This window comes from Oncorhynchus nerka, linkage group LG14, assembly GCF_034236695.1.
Source record: "Oncorhynchus nerka isolate Pitt River linkage group LG14, Oner_Uvic_2.0, whole genome shotgun sequence".
Taxonomy (NCBI): Eukaryota; Metazoa; Chordata; class Actinopteri; order Salmoniformes; family Salmonidae; genus Oncorhynchus; species Oncorhynchus nerka.
In genome coordinates this window covers 101263428-101283482 of record NC_088409.1, presented here as the reverse complement: position 1 = coordinate 101283482, position 20055 = coordinate 101263428, and the positions used below count along the sequence as shown (strand labels likewise).

At 43.8% G+C, this 20055-nt stretch overlaps 1 protein-coding gene across 3 annotated transcripts in view; it reads left to right on the top strand.

Moving 5' to 3' along the window:
• The first annotated feature begins 4425 nt into the window (after window positions 1–4425).
• The window catches only part of bcl9l (bcl9 like), a 121269-nt gene continuing 105639 nt past the window's right edge, over window positions 4426–20055 (top strand). For all 3 annotated transcript variants that reach the window (XM_065000645.1, XM_065000643.1, XM_065000644.1), the window contains exon 1: window positions 4426–4770. The gene's annotated coding sequence lies outside the window, so the exon portion shown is untranslated. The remainder of the gene's footprint in view (window positions 4771–20055) is intronic.

The window sequence follows — 20055 nt, the reverse complement described above, 5'->3', positions numbered from 1 at the left end:
CATCCTTCCCTCCATCCATCCATCCTTCACTCCCTCCCTCCCTCCCTCCATCCATCCATCCATCCTTCACTCCATCCATCCATCCATCCTTCCCTCCCTCCCTCCCTCCCTCCCTCCCTCCCTCCCTCCCTCCCTCCCTCCCTCCTCCTTCACTCCCTCCCTCCCTCCATCTTTCCCTCCATCCATCCATCCTTCACTCCCTCCCTCCCTCCCTCCATCCTTCCCTCCATCCATCCATCCTTCACTCCCTCCCTCCCTCCCTCCCTCCCCTCCCTCCCTCCCTCCCTCCCTCCCTCCCTCCCTCCCTCCATCCTTCCCTCCATCCATCCATCCTTCACTCCCTCCCTCCCTCCCTCCCTCCATCCATCCATCCTTCACTCCATCCATCTCTCCATCTCTCATTTCTACACCTTATTAATTGCTCTCCTCAGCCTGGCATCACATACACCAGCACTAGATAATTGATAATCAGAAAATTACCTCAAGAGGGAAGGACTGAGAGCTGCAACCAAAATGTATTCATCAGTGTCCATCATATTTCCACTGTGAAACAATAATCAGTGAAAGGAAATGGTGTTTTTGGCTTCCTTCGTGGATCCTATCACATATCTCAGTGTGTTACTTCTCTCTCTGACTGTGGCTCGGTGCCTGTGGCTGAGTCTAATAATTAGGCTACTGTACACACTCAACTGTACTCAAAACAAATAGATTGTCTCATCTGGCTGCAATCCATGTGGCCGGTCGTTATTACACATTTATACACACACACACATACACACACACAAACACACACACACACACACACACACATACACAGACACACACACACACACACACACACATACACACACATAGACACACACACAGACAGACACACACAGACACAGACACACAGACACAGACACACACACACATACAAACACACACATAGACACAAACATACATATACACACACACATAGACACACACACATACACACACAGGCCTTGAAATACATCCACAGGTACACCTCCAATTGACTCAAATGATGTCAATTAGCCTATCAGAAGCTTCTAAAGCCGTTACATCATTTTCTGGAATTTTCCAAGCTGTTTAAAAGGCACAGTCAACTTAGTGTATGTAAACTTCTGACCCACTGGAATTGTGATACAGTGAATTATAAGTGAAATAATCTGTCTGTAAACAATTGTTGGAAAAATGACTTGTGTCATGCACAAAGTAGATGTCCTAACCAACTTGCCAAAACTATAGTTTGTTCACAATACATTTGTGGAGTGGTTGAAAAACGAGTTTTAATGATTCCAACCTAAGTATATGTAGTATGTAAACTTCCGTCAACTATAAGTTTTCAGACCCTTTAATCAGTACTTCGTTGAAGCACAATTGGCAGCGATTAGAGCCTTGAGTCTTCTTGGGTAGGACACTACAAGCTTGGCACATCTGTATTTGGGACTTTCTCCCATTCTTCTCTGCAGATCCTCTCAAGCTCTGTCAGGTTGGATGGGGTGCATCGCTGCACAGCTATTTTTCAGGTCTCTCAGAGATGTTCAATCGGATTGTCCCTGGCACTCAAAGACATTCAGAGAATGTCCGAAGCCACTCCTGCATTGTCTTGGCTGTGTGCTTAGGGTCGTTGTCCTGTTGGACGGTGAACCTTCGCCCCAGTCTGAGGTCCTGAGCGCTCTGGAGTAGGTTTTCGTCAAGGATCTCTCTCTGTACTTTGCTCCGTTCATCTTTCCCTCGATCCTGACAAGTCTTCCAGTCCCTGCCACTGAAAAACATCCCCACAGCATGATGCTGCCACCACCATGCTTCACTGTAGGGATGGTGCCAGGTTTCCTCCACATGTGACGCTTAGCATTCAGGCCAAAGAGTTCAATATTGTTCTCATCAGACCAGAGAATACAGTTTTTCATGGTCTGAGAGACCTTCAGGTGCCTTTTGGAAAACTCCAAGCAGGCTGTCATGTGCCTTTTACTCAGGAGTGTCTGGACACTCTACCATAAATGCCTAATTGGTGGAATGCTGCAGAGATGGTTGTCCTTCTAAAAGGTTCTCCCATCTCCACAGAGGAACTCTAGATCTCTGTCAGAGTGACCATCAGGTTCTTTGTCACCTCCCTGACCAAGGCCCTTCTACCCGACTGCTCAGTTTGGCCAGGTAACCAGCTCTATGAAGTGTCTTGGTGGTTCCAAACTTCCATTTAACAATGGAGGCCATTGTGTTCTTGGGGACCTTCAATGCTCCAGAAATGTTTCGGTACCCTTCCCCAGATCTGTGCCTCAACATAATCCTGTATCGGGGCTCTATGGACAATTCCTTTGACCTCATGGCTTGGATTTTGCTCTGACATGCACTGTCAACTGTTGGACCTTATATAGACAGGTGTGTGCCTTTCCAAATCATGTCCAATCAATTGAATTTACCACAGGTGGACTCCAATGAAGTTGTAGAAACATCTCAAGGATGATCAACGGAAACAGGATGCACCTGAGCTCAATTTTGAGTTTCATAGCAAAGGGTCTGAAAACTTATGTAAATAAGGTATTTCTGTTTTATTTTATTTTAATACAACATGTGGAGAAAGTCAAGGGGTCTGAATACTTTTGGAATGCACAGTATTCCTCTTTATGGGTTCTGATCCTATGTATTCAGCTTTAAGGGTTCTGATCCTATGTATTCAGCTTTAAGGGTTCTGATCCTATGTATTCAGCTTTAAGGGTTCTGATCCTATGTATTCAGCTTTAAGGGTTCTGATCCTATTTATTACGCTTTCAGGGTTCTGATCCTATTTATTACGCTTTCAGGGTTCTGATCCTATTTATTACGCTTTCAGGGTTCTGATCCTATTTATTACGCTTTCAGGGTTCTGATCCTATTTATTACGCTTTAAGGGTTCTGATCCTATTTATTACGCTTTCAGGGTTCTGATCCTATTTATTACGCTTTCAGGGTTCTGATCCTATTTATTACGCTTTCAGGGTTCTGATCCTATTTATTAAACTTTAAGGGTTCTGATCCTATTTATTACGCTTTAAGGGTTCTGATCCTATGTATTCAGCTTTAAGGGTTCTGATCCTATGTATTCAGCTTTAAGGGTTCTGATCCTATTTATTACGCTTTCAGGGTTCTGATCCTATTTATTACGCTTTCAGGGTTCTGATCCTATTTATTACGCTTTCAGGGTTCTGATCCTATTTATTAAACTTTAAGGGTTCTGATCCTATTTATTACGCTTTAAGGGTTCTGATCCTATTTATTACGCTTTCAGGGTTCTGATCCTATTTATTACGCTTTAAGGGTTCTGATCCTATTTATTACGCTTTCAGGGTTCTGATCCTATTTATTACGCTTTCAGGGTTCTGATCCTATTTATTAAACTTTAAGGGTTCTGATCCTATTTATTACGCTTTCAGGGTTCTGATCCTATTTATTACGCTTTCAGGGTTCTGATCCTATTTATTCAACTTTAAGGGTATCTAATTCTATAGAGTTAGGGTTATTATGTATTGTATACCACAAGAGGGAGTCCTCTGTCCTCACCTGGGAAATGAGGTTATAGATACTACTTAACTCTGTGCCATTATGAGTCACCCTGAATCAAAGGGTATACCAGTTGCCCCCCACGGGAAGCTGCTGAGGGGAGGACGACTCATAATGGGGCGGCAGGGTAGCCTAGTGGTTAGAGCGTTGGACTAGTAACCAGAAGGTTGCAAGTTCAAACCCCCGAGCTGACAAGGTACAAATCTGTCATTCTGCCCCTGAACAGGCAGTTAACCCACTGTTCCTAGGCCGTCATTGAAAATAAGAATGTGTTCTTAACTGACTTGCACGGTAAAAAAATAATAAAGGCTTTTTCACGAGCCCTTCCTCCACCAATGAAGATGCCACCAACCTCCTGTGGTTGCACCACATTATACAGCACTATTCATGTAGGTGGGAAGATGCTGTTTTGTCCTTCAACAAGTCACTGACTCTTATTTCTCATCTAAAGTAATGTACTGTACATTTGCCAAATAGCATCAACATAAACATCAACACACAAACAGTAAAACTAGTACAACAATAGGAATGACAACAACAACAATATAATCAACAAAACAATAGCAAATATAATGTGTAGTTATAACAATCGTATTACTATATAATTATGATTATGAATATAATTATTATACTGTTATGAGACTATTATGCTATATGACATTCAATTGTAAAAGAAACATATTTTGAGTAACCTAAAATTACCTGTGTTTCCTATTACTGAGTATCCTACTTAGTAATAATTAGAAATACCAATAACAATACAAAAAACAAAAAAAAAGATTTCAAGGTGTGTTTTGAGTGTCTCGATCGGTTTAATTTAGGTATATCAGCTTTATACGGATGTCTGTGCTGAGTGGCCACATCAGTCAGTCAGTGGCTGGTAATGTGTGTGTGTGAATGCTATGGACACAAATGTAAAGTCCTGCCTTTCCACAGCGCCGATACCGGAGTCATGATCTGCCGTTTGTTCGAGAGGACGCGTCCTCCGTTTTGAACCCTAAAGTCTAAACCTCGTATGGTTTTATCACCGTTGTCGAGAAAAAAAAACACCCTGAAATTGCACCAGAACCGGCTACGGTTTTTTAAACCCGGGAGGAACCTTGCGCAGTGCTAAAAAAAATAAGAAAAGAAGGAGCAAAGCGGTTGCAGCCTCTTCGGTGGGGAAATGTCGGTTTGGCCGTCACTCCTGACACCACATCGGCCTCCTCAGATACCAACGAAAATGGGGTAAGAAAAGCGACATCTTCCTCTTGAACGATGTCATGGCATTACTACCTAGCAGTCATTATAGGGAACATTTTGTTAACGTTCGACATGATATATACCAAAGCAATAACACACGCCAAACCAAATTAAACTAGTAAGCTAGTTACGAACCAGTTCCAGCAAATTGATTAACGTCTAGATGGATGTGTGTTTTGTCACCATCGCACCGAGACCCACGGTAACGTTAGCTTGCTACATGCTAACTAGCTAACTATAGCACAGCGCAGCTTGCTACATGCTAACTGGCTAACTATAGCACAGCGCAGCTTGCTACATGCTAACTATAGCACAGCACAACGCAGCTTGCTACATGCTAACTGGCTAACTATAGCACAGTGCATCTTATCTTGCTACATGCTAACTGGCTAACTATAGCACACCACAGCGCAGTTTGCTACATGCTAACTGGCTAACTATAGCACAACGCAGCTTGCTAAATGCTAACTATAACACAGCTTGCTACATGCTAACTGGCTAACTATAGCACAACGCAGCTTGCTAAATGCTAACTATAGCACAGCTTGCTACATGCTAACTGGCTAACTATAGCACAGCGCAGTGACTGTGTTAATAACATTCAGGTTGAACTCAGGCCCAGCAATAATATATTAATATTAACTCTAGCCAGACAAAGTTAACTATATAACGATTCATGTTTATGTACGCTTGTGGATCCATTAACCGGACAACGTTAGTTAGCTAACGTTACATTCCTAGACAGATGTACGACTTTTTTTTAACAAGAATGAAAACTATTAAAGCTAGCTAACAGTTAGGCTACTCAGTTAGCTACAATGTCTGAGTACCGTCAAATAGCAGTCGGTGGACACGTTAATATTTCTTGGCGAGCTGGTTTAGCCTGATTACAAGTACTCTGGGTGATTATCAAACGAGCAGTACAATTTAAAGTCTTTAACGTATGAAATACCTAACGTTAGGTACATAACTAATGTATGTATTTCGGGGCAAATATATTTACACAGCTAACTTGCCCTAACGTGACTATCAGCTGTGAAAAGTAGTTAGCTAACTGCAGTTTGGCCAGGTCCATAGCATGCCTGTAGTTAGCTAACTGCAGTTTGGCCAGGTCCATAGCATGCCTGTAGTTAGCTAACTGCAGTTTGGCCAGGTCCATAGCATGCCTGTAGTTAGCTAACTGCAGTTTGGCCAGGTCCATAGCATGCCTGTAGTTAGCTAACTGCATGCCATGCCTGTAGTTAGCTAACTGCAGTTTGGCTGGTCCATAGCATGCCTCCAGTAGCCATGCCTGTAGTTAGCCAACTGCACTGCATGCCTGTAGTTAGCTAACTGCAGTTTGGCCAGGTCCATAGCATGCCTGTAGTTAGCTAACTGCAGTTTGGCCAGGTCCATAGCATGCCTACACCAGGGTATACATTGCCCTTGCAGCCTGGCTACATTTACAGTGACTGTATGTAGTCAACTTGGAGAAGGTGTCACAAGCGCCCTGAATACAACAGGTGTGGTAGACCTTACAGTGAAATGCTGAATACAACAGGTGTAGTAGACCTTACAGTGAAATGCTGAATACAACAGGTGTGGTAGACCTTACATTGAAATGCTGAATACAACAGGTGTAGTAGACCTTACAGTGAAATGCTGAATACAACAGGTGTAGTAGACCTTACAGTGAAATGCTGAATACAACAGGTGTAGGTAGACCTTACTGTGAAATGCTGAATACAACAGGTGTAGGTAGACCTTACAGTGAAATGCTGAATACAACAGGTGTAGTAGACCTCACAGTGAAATGCTGAATACAGCAGGTGTAGGTAGACCTTACAGTGAAATGCTGAATACAACAGGTGTAGGTAGACCTTACTGTGAAATGCTGAATACAACAGGTGTGGTAGACCTTACAGTGAAATGCTGAATACAACAGGTGTAGTAGACCTTACAGTGAAATGCTGAATACAACAGGTGTAGTAGACCTTACAGTGAAATGCTGAATACAACAGGTGTAGGTAGACCTTACAGTGAAATGCTGAATACAACAGGTGTGGTAGACCTTACAGTGAAATGCTGAATACAACAGGTGTAGGTAGACCTTACTGTGAAATGCTGAATACAACAGGTGTAGGTAGACCTCACAGTGAAATGCTGAATACAACAGGTGTAGTAGACCTTACAGTGAAATGCTGAATACAACAGGTGTGGTAGACCTTACAGTGAAATGCTGAATACAACAGGTGTGGTAGACCTTACAGTGAAATGCTGAATACAACAGGTGTGGTAGACCTTACAGTGAAATGCTGAATACAACAGGTGTAGTAGACCTTACAGTGAAATGCTGAATACAACAGGTGTAGTAGACCTTAGTGAAATGCTGAATACAACAGGTGTAGGTAGACCTTACTGTGAAATGCTGAATACAACAGGTGTAGGTAGACCTTACAGTGAAATGCTGAATAAAACAGGTGTAGTAGACCTTAGTGAAATGCTGAATACAACAGGTGTAGGTAGACCTTACAGTGAAATGCTGAATACAACAGGTGTAGGTAGACCTCACAGTGAAATGCTGAATACAACAGGTGTAGGTAGACCTTACAGTGAAATGCTGAATACAACAGGTGTGGTAGACCTTACAGTGAAATGCTGAATACAACAGGTGTGGTAGACCTTACAGTGAAATGCTGAATACAACAGGTGTAGTAGACCTTACAGTGAAATGCTGAATACAACAGGTGTAGTAGACCTTACAGTGAAATGCTGAATACAACAGGTGTAGTAGACCTTACTGTGAAATGCTGAATACAACAGGTGTAGTAGACCTTACAGTGAAATGCTGAATACAACAGGTGTGGTAGACCTTACAGTGAAATGCTGAATACAACAGGTGTAGTAGACCTTACAGTGAAATGCTGAATACAACAGGTGTAGGTAGACCTTACTGAATACAACAGTGAAATGCTGAATACAACAGGTGTGGTAGACCTTACAAATGAAATGCTGAATACAACAGGTGTAGTAGACCTTACAGTGAAATGCTGTGAAATACAACAGGTGTAGTAGACCTTACAGTGAAATGCTGAATACAACAGGTGTAGTAGACCTTACAGTGAAATGCTGAATACAACAGGACCTTAGTGAAATGCTGAATACAACAGGTGTAGGTAGACCTTACAGTGAAATGCTGAATACAACAGGTGTAGGTAGACCTTACAGTGAAATGCTGAATACAACAGGTGTAGGTAGACCTTACTGTGAAATGCTGAATACAACAGGTGTAGTAGACCTTACAGTGAAATGCTGAATACAACAGGTGTAGTAGACCTTACAGTGAAATGCTGAATACAACAGGTGTGGTAGACCTTACAGTGAAATGCTGAATACAACAGGTGTAGTAGACCTTACAGTGAAATGCTGAATACAACAGGTGTAGTAGACCTTACAGTGAAATGCTGAATACAACAGGTGTAGGTAGACCTTACAGTGAAATGCTGAATACAACAGGTGTGGTAGACCTTACAGTGAAATGCTGAATACAACAGGTGTGGTAGACCTTACAATGTGAATACAACAGGTGTAGTAGACCTCACAGTGAATAATACAACAGGTGTAGTAGACCTTACAGTGAAATGCTGAATACAACAGGTGTAGTAGACCTTACAGTGAAATGCTGAATACAACAGGTGTAGTAGACCTTAGTGAAATGCTGAATACAACAGGTGTAGGTAGACCTTACTGTGAAATGCTGAATACAACAGGTGTAGGTAGACCTTACAGTGAAATGCTGAATAAAACAGGTGTAGTAGACCTTACAGTGAAATGCTGAATACAACAGGTGTAGGTAGACCTTACAGTGAAATGCTGAATACAACAGGTGAGAATGAAATGCTGAATACAACAGGTGTAGGTAGACCTTACTGTGAAATGCTGAATACAACAGGTGTAGGTAGACCTTACAGTGAAATGCTGAATAAAACAGGTGTAGTAGACCTCACAGTGAAATGCTGAATACAGCAGCTGTAGGTAGACCTTACAGTGAAATGCTGAATACAACAGGTGTAGGTAGACCTTACTGTGAAATGCTGAATACAACAGGTGTAGGTAGACCTTACAGTGAAATGCTGAATACAACAGGTGTAGTAGACCTTACTGTGAAATGCTGAATACAACAGGTGTAGGTAGACTTTACAGTGAAATGCTGAATACAACAGGTGTGGTAGACCTTACAGTGAAATGCTGAATACAACAGGTGTGGTAGACCTTACAGTGAAATGCTGAATACAACAGGTGTAGGTAGACCTCACAGTGAAATGCTGAATAAAACAGGTGTAGGTAGACCTTACAGTGAAATGCTGAATACAACAGGTGTGGTAGACCTTACAGTGAAATGCTGAATACAACAGGTGTAGTAGACCTTACAGTGAAATGCTGAATACAACAGGTGTAGTAGACCTTACAGTGAAATGCTGAATACAACAGGTGTAGTAGACCTTACAGTGAAATGCTGAATACAACAGGTGTGGTAGACCTTACTGTGAAATGCTGAATACAACAGGTGTAGGTAGACCTTACTGTGAAATGCTGAATACAACAGGTGTAGTAGACCTTACAGTGAAATGCTGAATACAACAGGTGTAGGTAGACCTTACTGTGAAATGCTGAATACAACAGGTGTAGTAGACCTTACAGTGAAATGCTGAATACAACAGGTGTAGTAGACCTTAGTGAAATGCTGAATACAACAGGTGTAGGTAGACCTTACTGTGAAATGCTGAATACAACAGGTGTAGGTAGACCTTACAGTGAAATGCTGAATAAAACAGGTGTAGTAGACCTTAGTGAAATGCTGAATACAACAGGTGTAGGTAGACCTTACTGTGAAATGCTGAATACAACAGGTGTAGGTAGACCTTACAGTGAAATGCTGAATACAACAGGTGTAGTAGACCTTACAGTGAAATGCTGAATACAACAGGTGTAGGTAGACAACAGGTGTACAGTGAAATGCTGAATAAAACAACAGGTGTAGGTAGACCTCAGTGAAATGCTGAATACAACAGGTGTAGACCTCACAGTGAAATGCTGAATAAAACAGGTGTAGTAGACCTTAGTGAAATGCTGAATACAACAGGTGTAGGTAGACCTTACAGTGAAATGCTGAATACAACAGGTGTAGTAGACCTCACAGTGAAATGCTGAATACAGCAGCTGTAGGTAGACCTTACAGTGAAATGCTGAATACAACAGGTGTAGGTAGACCTTACTGTGAAATGCTGAATACAACAGGTGTAGGTAGACCTTACAGTGAAATGCTGAATACAACAGGTGTAGTAGACCTTACAGTGAAATGCTGAATACAACAGGTGTAGGTAGACCTTACAGTGAAATGCTGAATACAACAGGTGTAGGTAGACCTTACAGTGAAATGCTGAATACAACAGGTGTAGTAGACCTTACAGTGAAATGCTGAATACAACAGTGAAATGCTGAATACAACAGGTGTAGTAGACCTTACAGTGAAATGCTGAATACAACAGGTGTAGTAGACCTTACAGTGAAACCTGCTGAATACAACAGGTGTAGGTAGACCTTACAGTGAAATGCTGAATACAACAGGTGTAGTAGACCTTACAGTGAAATGCTGAATACAACAGGTGTAGGTGCTGAGACCTTACAGTGAAATGCTGAATACAACAGGTGTAGGTAGACCTTACTGTGAAATGCTGAATACAACAGGTGTAGGTAGACCTGAAATGCTGACAACAGGTGAAATGCTGAATACAACAGGTGTAGTAGACCTGTACAGTGAAATGCTGAATACAACAGGTGTAGGTAGACCTTACAGTGAAATGCTGAATACAACAGGTGTAGTAGACTTTACAGTGAAATGCTGAATACAACAGGTGTAGTAGACCTCACAGTGAAATGCTGAATACAACAGGTGTAGTAGACCTTACAGTGAAATGCTGAATACAACAGGTGTAGGTAGACCTTACAGTGAAATGCTGAATACAACAGGTGTAGTAGACCTCACAGTGAAATGCTGAATACAACAGGTGTAGGTAGACCTTACAGTGAAATGCTGAATACAACAGGTGTAGTAGACCTTACAGTGAAATGCTGAATACAACAGGTGTAGTAGACCTTACAGTGAAATGCTGAATACAACAGGTGTAGTAGACCTTACAGTGAAATGCTTACTTACAAGCCTTTAACCAACAATGCAGTTCTATAAATGGAGTTAATGAAATATTCACTAAATAAATATTCACTTAAATGTAAATAAACTAAAGTTTAAAAAAATATATAAAATCAATCAAAAAGTAACACAGTACATTTACAATAACGAGGCTCTATACGGGGCTATCTGTACCGAGTCAATGTCCAGGGTACAGGTTAGTCAAGGTGAAGTGACTATCCATAGATAATAAACAGTGAGTAGCAGCAGTGTAAAAACAAAGGGGGCGTAAATGTAAATAGTCCGGGTGGCCATTTGATTAATTATTCAACAGTCTTATGGCTTGAGGGTAGAAGTTTTTAAGGAGCCTTTTGATCCTAGACTTGGTGCTCCGTGCTGGTAGCAGAGAGAACAGTCTATCACTTGGGTGGCTAGAGTCTTTGACAATTTTTAGGGCCTTCCTTAGACACTGCCTAGTATAGAGGTCCTGGATGGCAGGAAGCTTGGTCCCAGTGCCATATGTACTACGAGCAGTTGCCGTACCAGGCGATGATGCAACCGGTCATGATGGTGCCTCTGTAGAACCTTATTGAGGATCGGAGGACCCATGCCAAGTCTCACCAGGGGGCAAAAGTGTTCACGAATGATTTGGTGTGTTCATGCAAGAAGTGACTGACTGAGGTCTTGAAGATATATCTACTAGATGGTGAACAATGCATTGACCAAACTCCTCCACAACGTTTTCCCCAACTTTGCTACCAAATGTATTCATAAAGCCCTTCTTACATCAGCTGATATCTCAAAGTGCTGTAGAGAAACCAAACCTAAAACCCCAAACATCAAGCAAGGCAGGTGTAGAAGCACAGTGGCTAGGAAAAACTCACTAGAAAGGCCATAACCTAAGAAGAAACCTAGAGTGTCCAGTCCTCTTCTGGCTGTGCCGGGTAGAGAGGAACCAGGCTATGAGGGGTGGCCAGTCCTCTCTGGCTGGCTGGTACTGGGGTAGCCAGTCCTCTTCTGGCTGTGCCGGGTAGAGAGGAACCAGGCTATGAGGGGTGGCCAGTCCTCTTCTGGCTGTGCCGGGTAGAGAGGAACCAGGCTATGAGAGGGTGGCCAGGCTATGAGGGTGGCCAGTCCTCTTCTGGCTGTACTGGGTAGAGAGGAACCAGGCTATGGGGGTGGCCAGTCCTCTTCTGGCTCTGGCTATGAGGCTATGAGGGGTGGCCAGTCCCCTTCTGGCTGTGCCGGGTGGAGAGGAACCAGGCTATGAGGGGTGGCCAGTCCTCTTCTGGCTGTGCTGGGTGGAGAGGAACCAGGCTATGAGGGGTGGCCAGTCCTCTTCTGGCTGTGCCGGGTAGAGAGGAACCAGGCTATGAGGGGTGGCCAGTCCTCTTCTGGCTGTGCCGGGTGGAGAGGAACCAGGCTATGAGGGGTGGCCAGTCCTCTTCTGGCTGTGCTGGGTGGAGAGGAACCAGGCTATGAGGGGTGGCCAGTCCTCTTCTGGCTGTGCCGGGTAGAGAGGAACCAGGCTATGAGGGGTGGCCAGTCCTCTTCTGGCTGTGCCGGGTAGAGAGGAACCAGGCTATGAGGGGTGGACAGTCCTCTTCTGGCTGTGCCGGATGGAGATTATAACAGAACATGGCCAAGATGTTCAAATGTTCATAAATGACCAGCATGGTCACACTTCCTTTCTTTCATTATGGCCTCAGTGATATGCATGCGTCTTACCAACCAGATTAACAGTCACAAATGTTATGTCACATGTTATGTCACATGCTTCGTAAACAACAGGTGTAGACTAACTACTAACTAGTGTTGACTGGCATAATACAGGTGTAATGTTAACTACTAACTAGTGTTGACTGGCATAATACAGGTGTAATGTTAACTACTAACTAGTGTTGACTGGCATAATACAGGTGTAATGTTAACTACTAACTAGTGTTGACTGGCATAATACAGGTGTAATGTTAACTACTAACTAGTGTTGACTGGCATAATACAGGTGTAATGTTAACTACTAACTAGTGTTGACTGGCATAATACAGGTGTAATGTTAACTACTAACTAGTGTTGACTGGCATAATACAGGTGTAATGTTAACTACTAACTAGTGTTGACTGGCATAATACAGGTGTAATGTTAACTACTAACTAGTGTTGACTGGCATAATACAGGTGTAATGTTAACTACTAACTAGTGTTGACTGGCATAACACAGGTGTAATGTTAACTACTAACTAGTGTTGACTGGCATAATACAGGTGTAATGTTAACTACTAACTAGTGTTGACTGGCATAATACAGGTGTAATGTTAACTACTAACTAGTGTTGACTGGCATAATACAGGTGTAATGTTAACTACTAACTAGTGTTGACTGGCATAATACAGGTGTAATGTTAACTACTAACTAGTGTTGACTGGCATAATACAGGTGTAATGTTAACTACTAACTAGTGTTGACTGGCATAATACAGGTGTAATGTTAACTACTAACTAGTGTTGACTGGCATAATACAGGTGTAATGTTAACTACTAACTAGTGTTGACTGGCATAATACAGGTGTAATGTTAACTACTAACTAGTGTTGACTGGCATAATACAGGTGTAATGTTAACTACTAACTAGTGTTGACTGGCATAATACAGGTGTAATGTTAACTACTAACTAGTGTTGACTGGCATAATACAGGTGTAATGTTAACTACTAACTAGTGTTGACTGGCATAACACAGGTGTAATGTTAACTATTAACTAGTGTTGACTGGCATAATACAGGTGTAATGTTAACTACTAACTAGTGTTGACTGGCATAATACAGGTGTAATGTTAACTACTGACTAGTGTTGACTGGCATAACACAGGTGTAATGTTAACTACTAACTAGTGTTGACTGGCATAATACAGGTGTAATGTTAACTACTAACTAGTGTTGACTGGCATAATACAGGTGTAATGTTAACTACTAACTAGTGTTGACTGGCATAATACAGGTGTAATGTTAACTACTAACTAGTGTTGATTGGCATAACACAGGTGTAATGTTAACTATTAACTAGTGTTGACTGGCATAATACAGGTGTAATGTTAACTACTAACTAGTGTTGACTGGCATAATACAGGTGTAATGTTAACTATTAACTAGTGTTGACTGGCATAATACAGGTGTAATGTTAACTACTAACTAGTGTTGACTGGCATAACACAGGTGTAATGTTAACTACTAACTAGTGTTGACTGGCATAATACAGGTGTAATGTTAACTACTAACTAGTGTTGACTGGCATAATACAGGTGTAATGTTAACTACTAACTAGTGTTGACTGGCATAATACAGGTGTAATGTTAACTACTAACTAGTGTTGACTGGCATAATACAGGTGTAATGTTAACTACTAACTAGTGTTGACTGGCATAATACAGGTGTAATGTTAACTACTAACTAGTGTTGACTGGCATAATACAGGTGTAATGTTAACTACTAACTAGTGTTGACTGGCATAATACAGGTGTAATGTTATCTACTAACTAGTGTTGACTGGCATAATACAGGTGTAATGTTAACTACTAACTAGTGTTGACTGGCGTGGCTAACACATGTGTAATATCTTAGTAACATCGGTACTATGTAGTAATAACAAAGTAGTAGCACTACAGTAAATGTGGTGTGATTTGGGACACGTCATATGTGGCTAGTCAAGTGCATTGGTGTCCACCCCCCAGTCTTTGTTGTGAACACTGACCCAGTCAGTTTTGTCCACATTAAGCCTAAAAAAGGAGACGTTGTCAAGTATGGTGTGATAGCAGGCGGCTGCACTGTGAGCCTGTGGTACTGTAGCAGTCTTTCCGTGAGCCTGTGGTACTGTAGCAGTCTTTCCGTGAGCCTGTGGTACTGTAGCAGTCTTTCCGTGAGCCTGTGGTACTGTAGCAGTCTTTCCGTGAGCCTGTGGTACTGTAGCAGTCTTTCCGTGAGCCTGTGGTACTGTAGCAGTCTTTCCGTGAGCCTGTGGTACTGTAGCAGTCTTTCCGTGAGCCTGTGGTACTGTAGCAGTCTTTCCGTGAGCCTGTGGTACTGTAGCAGTCTTTCCGTGAGCCTGTGGTACTGTAGCAGTCTTTCCGTGAGCCTGTGGTACTGTAGCAGTCTTTCCGTGAGCCTGTGGTACTGTAGCAGTCTTTCCGTGAGCCTGTGGTACTGTAGCAGTCTTTCCGTGAGCCTGTGGTACTGTAGCAGTCTTTCCGTGAGCCTGTGAGCCTGTGGTACTGTAGCAGTCTTTCCGTGAGCTGTAGCAGTCTTTCCGTGAGCCTGTGGTACTGTAGCAGTCTTTCCGTGAGCCTGTGGTACTGTAGCAGTCTTTCCGTGAGCCTGTGGTACTGTAGCAGTCTTTCCGTGAGCCTGTGGTACTGTAGCAGTCTTTCCGTGAGCCTGTGGTACTGTAGCAGTCTTTCCGTGAGCCTGTGGTACTGTAGCAGTCTTTCCGTGAGCCTGTGGTACTGTAGCAGTCTTTCCGTGAGCCTGTGGTACTGTAGCAGTCTTTCCGTGAGCCTGTGGTACTGTAGCAGTCTTTCCGTGAGCCTGTGGTACTGTAGCAGTCTTTCCGTGAGCCTGTGGTACTGTAGCAGTCTTTCCGTGAGCCTGTGGTACTGTAGCAGTCTTTCCGTGAGCCTGTGGTACTGTAGCAGTCTTTCCGTGAGCCTGTGGTACTGTAGCAGTCTTTCCGTGAGCCTGTGGTACTGTAGCAGTCTTTCCGTGAGCCTGTGGTACTGTAGCAGTCTTTCCGTGAGCCTGTGGTACTGTAGCAGTCTTTCCGTGAGCCTGTGGTACTGTAGCAGTCTTTCCGTGAGCCTGTGGTACTGTAGCAGTCTTTCCGTGAGCCTGTGGTACTGTAGCAGTCTTTCCGTGAGCCTGTGGTACTGTAGCAGTCTTTCCGTGAGCCTGTGGTACTGTAGCAGTCTTTCCGTGAGCCTGTGGTACTGTAGCAGTCTTTCCGTGAGCCTGTGGTACTGTAGCAGTCTTTCCGTGAGCCTGTGGTACTGTAGCAGTCTTTCCGTGAGCCTGTGGTACCTGTGGTACTGCAGTCTTTCCGTGAGCCTGTGGTACTGTAGCAGTCTTTCCGTGAGCCTGTGGTACTGTAGCAGTCTTTCCGTGAGCCTGTGGTACTGTAGCAGTCTTTCCGTGAGCCTGTGGTACTGTAGCAGTCTTTCCGTCACTCGGTCTGTGCAGTGCGATATCCTAGACCTATATTTAGCCGAACGTAGCCTGTAACCTGATCTGAATTGTCTTTGAGGGCTATAGAGCAGGCAAAGCAGACCCATCACACCTTTTGTCATTTTAAAAATAGCCTCGCTAAACCCACGCCGTGTCCAACTGAGTTGTCCTCTTGAGGATCCCTATCTAATCTATTGAATTCAATCAAATGTATTTTTATGAAGCCCCCTTTTTTTTTGTGTGTGTGTGTGCTAGTTGTCACAAAGTGCTTTACAGATACCTGGCCTGAACCATAAAGAGCAAGCAATGCAGAGGCACAGTGGATAGGAAACAATCATTAGGCCTAAAACACACAGATAATCTGACTGCCGATAGAGACTTATCACAGTAGGAGGATGTTCCTGCTGCGTACCGACGAGCCTGAGGTTTCTACTTGCTCCTCAGTGGCGGACAACTTGACTTGGAGCCAATCGGAGCGCGCGAACCTCCACGTGGGGGAGCCGACAGGAGTGACAACAAAAAGGAACAAATATGTTGTTCTAGCTATCGAATGACATGCTAACGTTAACTAGCTAGCTAAAAACAAAACTGGCTAAGGGCTGACACTGGCAGTATGGGATTATGGAGAGTAAATTTAATTTAAAAGAAATTGTATTCTTGCTAACTGGCCATCTGGGATGTAGCAACATGGGCGTTAGCAACATTAGCGCAGCTAGCTAGTTAGCAAACATTGGATACCTACAAAGCAAAATACACAGGGACTAGCATTGCCAAACCAGTCTTAAGAATGCAACGCTACTACCACCTTCTAGTTCGGAGTATTTGTAACTAGACTGACGGCTTCAAAATCTGTGCGGTGTCAACAGAAAAGAGAGACTCTGTTTAGAGGTGCTAAGTACTCTTGGTAAGTAAACGTTTGACAATCCTACTGATGTGTGGAACCCATTAGAAGGAACCTACAGAGAAACCAGGCGTGGCCAGTCCACTGGAAAGGGAACAGGATTAGGTTAGACAGAAGGAACCTACAGAGAAACCAGGCGTGGCCAGTCCACTGTAAAGGGAACAGGATTAGACAGAAGGAACCGACCGAGAAACCAGGCGTGGCCAGTCCACTGGAAAGGGAAGACAGAAGGAACCGACAGAGAAACCAGGCGTGGCCAGTTCACTGTAAAGGGAAGACAGAAGGAACCGACCGAGAAACCAGGCGTGGCCAGTCCATTGGAAAGGGAACAGGATTAGGTTAGACAGAAGGAACCGACCGAGAAACCAGGCGTGGCCAGTCCACTGGAAAGGGAAGACAGAAGGAACCGACCGAGAAACCAGGCGTGGCCAGTCCATTGGAAAGGGAACAGGATTAGGTTAGACAGAAGGAACCGACCGAGAAACCAGGCGTGGCCAGTCCACTGGAAAGGGAAGACAGAAGGAACCGACAGAGAAACCAGGCGTGGCCAGTCCATTGGAAAGGGAACAGGATTAGACAGAAGGAACCGACCGAGAAACCAGGCGTGGCCAGTCCACTGGAAAGGGAAGACAGAAGGAACCGACCGAGAAACCAGGCGTGGCCAGTCCATTGGAACCACTGGAAAGGGAACAGGATTAGGTTAGACAGAAGGAACCGACAGAGAAACCAGGCGTGGCCAGTCCACTGGAAAGGGAAGACAGAAGGAACCGACCGAGAAACCAGGCGTGGCCAGTCCATTGGAAAGGGAACAGGATTAGGTTAGACAGAAGGAACCGACAGAGAAACCAGGCGTGGCCAGTCCACTGGAAAGGGAAGACAGAAGGAACCGACAGAGAAACCAGGCGTGGCCAGTTCACTGTAAAGGGAAGACAGAAGGAACCGACAGAGAAACCAGGCGTGGCCAGTCCACTGGAAAGGGAAGACAGAAGGAACCGACAGAGAAACCAGGCGTGGCCAGTCCACTGGAAAGGGAAGACAGAAGGAACCGACAGAGAATGAGATGATTTGAATAAACTGATGAACAGGAGTTTTGAATTGTGAGCTACTAGTAGCATGCCGTCTCCCTCCCTCCAAGCACGGGCAGATTTGTTGTGTGTCTCAATAATATTTTTTCTCTCAGTGTCTAATTGTTCACTTCTCTTGACTGACTGGTATAACAATGAGGTGGAAACCCTCCAATGCTTTTAGGTTTGTGGGAAGACCAATCCAATGCTTTTAGGTTTGTGGGAAGACCAATCCAATGCTTTTAGGTTTGTGGGAAGACCAATCCAATGCTTTTAGGTTGGTGGGAAGACCAATCCAATGCTTTTAGGTTGGTGGGAAGACCAATCCAATGCTTTTAGGTTGGTGGGAAGACCAATCCAATGCTTTTAGGTTGGTGGGAAGACCAATCCAATGCTTTTAGGTTGGTGGGAAGACCAATCCAATGCTTTTAGGTTTGTGGGAAGACCAATCCAATGCTTTTAGGTTGGTGGGAATTAGTGAACAAGTATACACTTCATGAGACGGGAGAGATTATTGGGACGCACCCTTGGTATGTTCTTGCTGACAAAGTGTTGCTTATCTGGCCAGGTGATCTGAGACTGGCGTTGGGATGAGTTACAAGCAGCACAGTCAAGGTGAAGCTATGAAAGAATAATGTGATATTGAGAAGGCAGAGGGAGACGCCACAGTACATGGTTGTAACAGCAGACTTGGATCTATAGGCAAGGCCTTCATCTGCAGTAAACTGGGTTGTTATGAACTCAGAAAGACTTACTGTATGTAAACACATATTAGCCTATCAGGGTAGGCCTCTTTTTAGTTTGACTTTAGGAGCACCTATCAGGGTAGGCCTCTTTTTAGTTTGACTTTAGGAGCACCTATCAGGGTAGACCTCTTTTAGTTTGACTTTAGGAGCACCTATCAGGGTAGGCCTCTTAGTTTGACTTTAGGAGCACCTATCAGGTTAGTTTGACTTTAGGAGCACCTATCAGGTTAGTTTGACTTTAGGAGCACCTATCAGGGTAGTTTTACTTTAGGAGTTAACTTGGCCTTTTGAAGTCGAGACAAAACCACATTGTCCAATATGTGGTTCCATTCAATCATTTAAAAAACAGAACTAATCCTGTCAAGGTGTTATAACATCCACGATTCTGTTCACTTCCCAGAGAAACCTAGATTAGCCTGCTCTTCGCATCATTCCACACCATGGTTCTGTATAGGGTTGCAACATTTCCCAGGTTTTCCAGAAATCCTGGAAGGACGATTCCACATTTTCTGCCAATTCCCTCCTGATTCTAGGAAGCTTCCAACCTGGTTATCTGGAAAACCTTGGTCATTTGGGAAAGTTACCTGCATTTTGCAACCCTAGTTCTGTAGGTTACACGTCATCCTATGCCACACCACATTCACAATTTCTCTCCCTCTCTTCTCCCCTCTCCTGTCTTCTACCTCTCTTCTCTTCCCTCTCTTCTCCCTCTCCTGTCTTCTCCCTCTCTTCTCCCTCTCCTGTCTTCTCCCTCTCTTCTCTTCCCCCTCTTCTCTCTTCTCCCTCCTCTCTTCTCTTCCCTCTCTTCCCTCTCTTCTCCCTCTCCTGTCTTCTCTCTTCTACTTCTCTTCCCTCTCTTCTCCCTCTTCTCTCTTCTCTCTTCTACCTCTCTTCTCTTCCCTCTCCTCTCTTCCCTCTCTTCTCCCTCTCCTGTCTTCTCTCTTCTCCCTCTCCTGTCTTCTCTCTTCTCCCTCTCCTGTCTTCTCTCTTCTCCCTCTTCTCTCTTCTCTCTTCTACCTCTCTTCTCTTCCCTCTCCTCTCTTCCCTCTCTTCTCCCTCTTCTCTCTTCTACCTCTCTTCTCTTCCTTCTCCCTCTTCTCTCTTCTCTCTTCTACCTCTCTTCTCTTCCCTCTCCTCTCTTCCCTCTCTTCTCCCTCTTCTCTCTTCTCTCTTCTACCTCTCT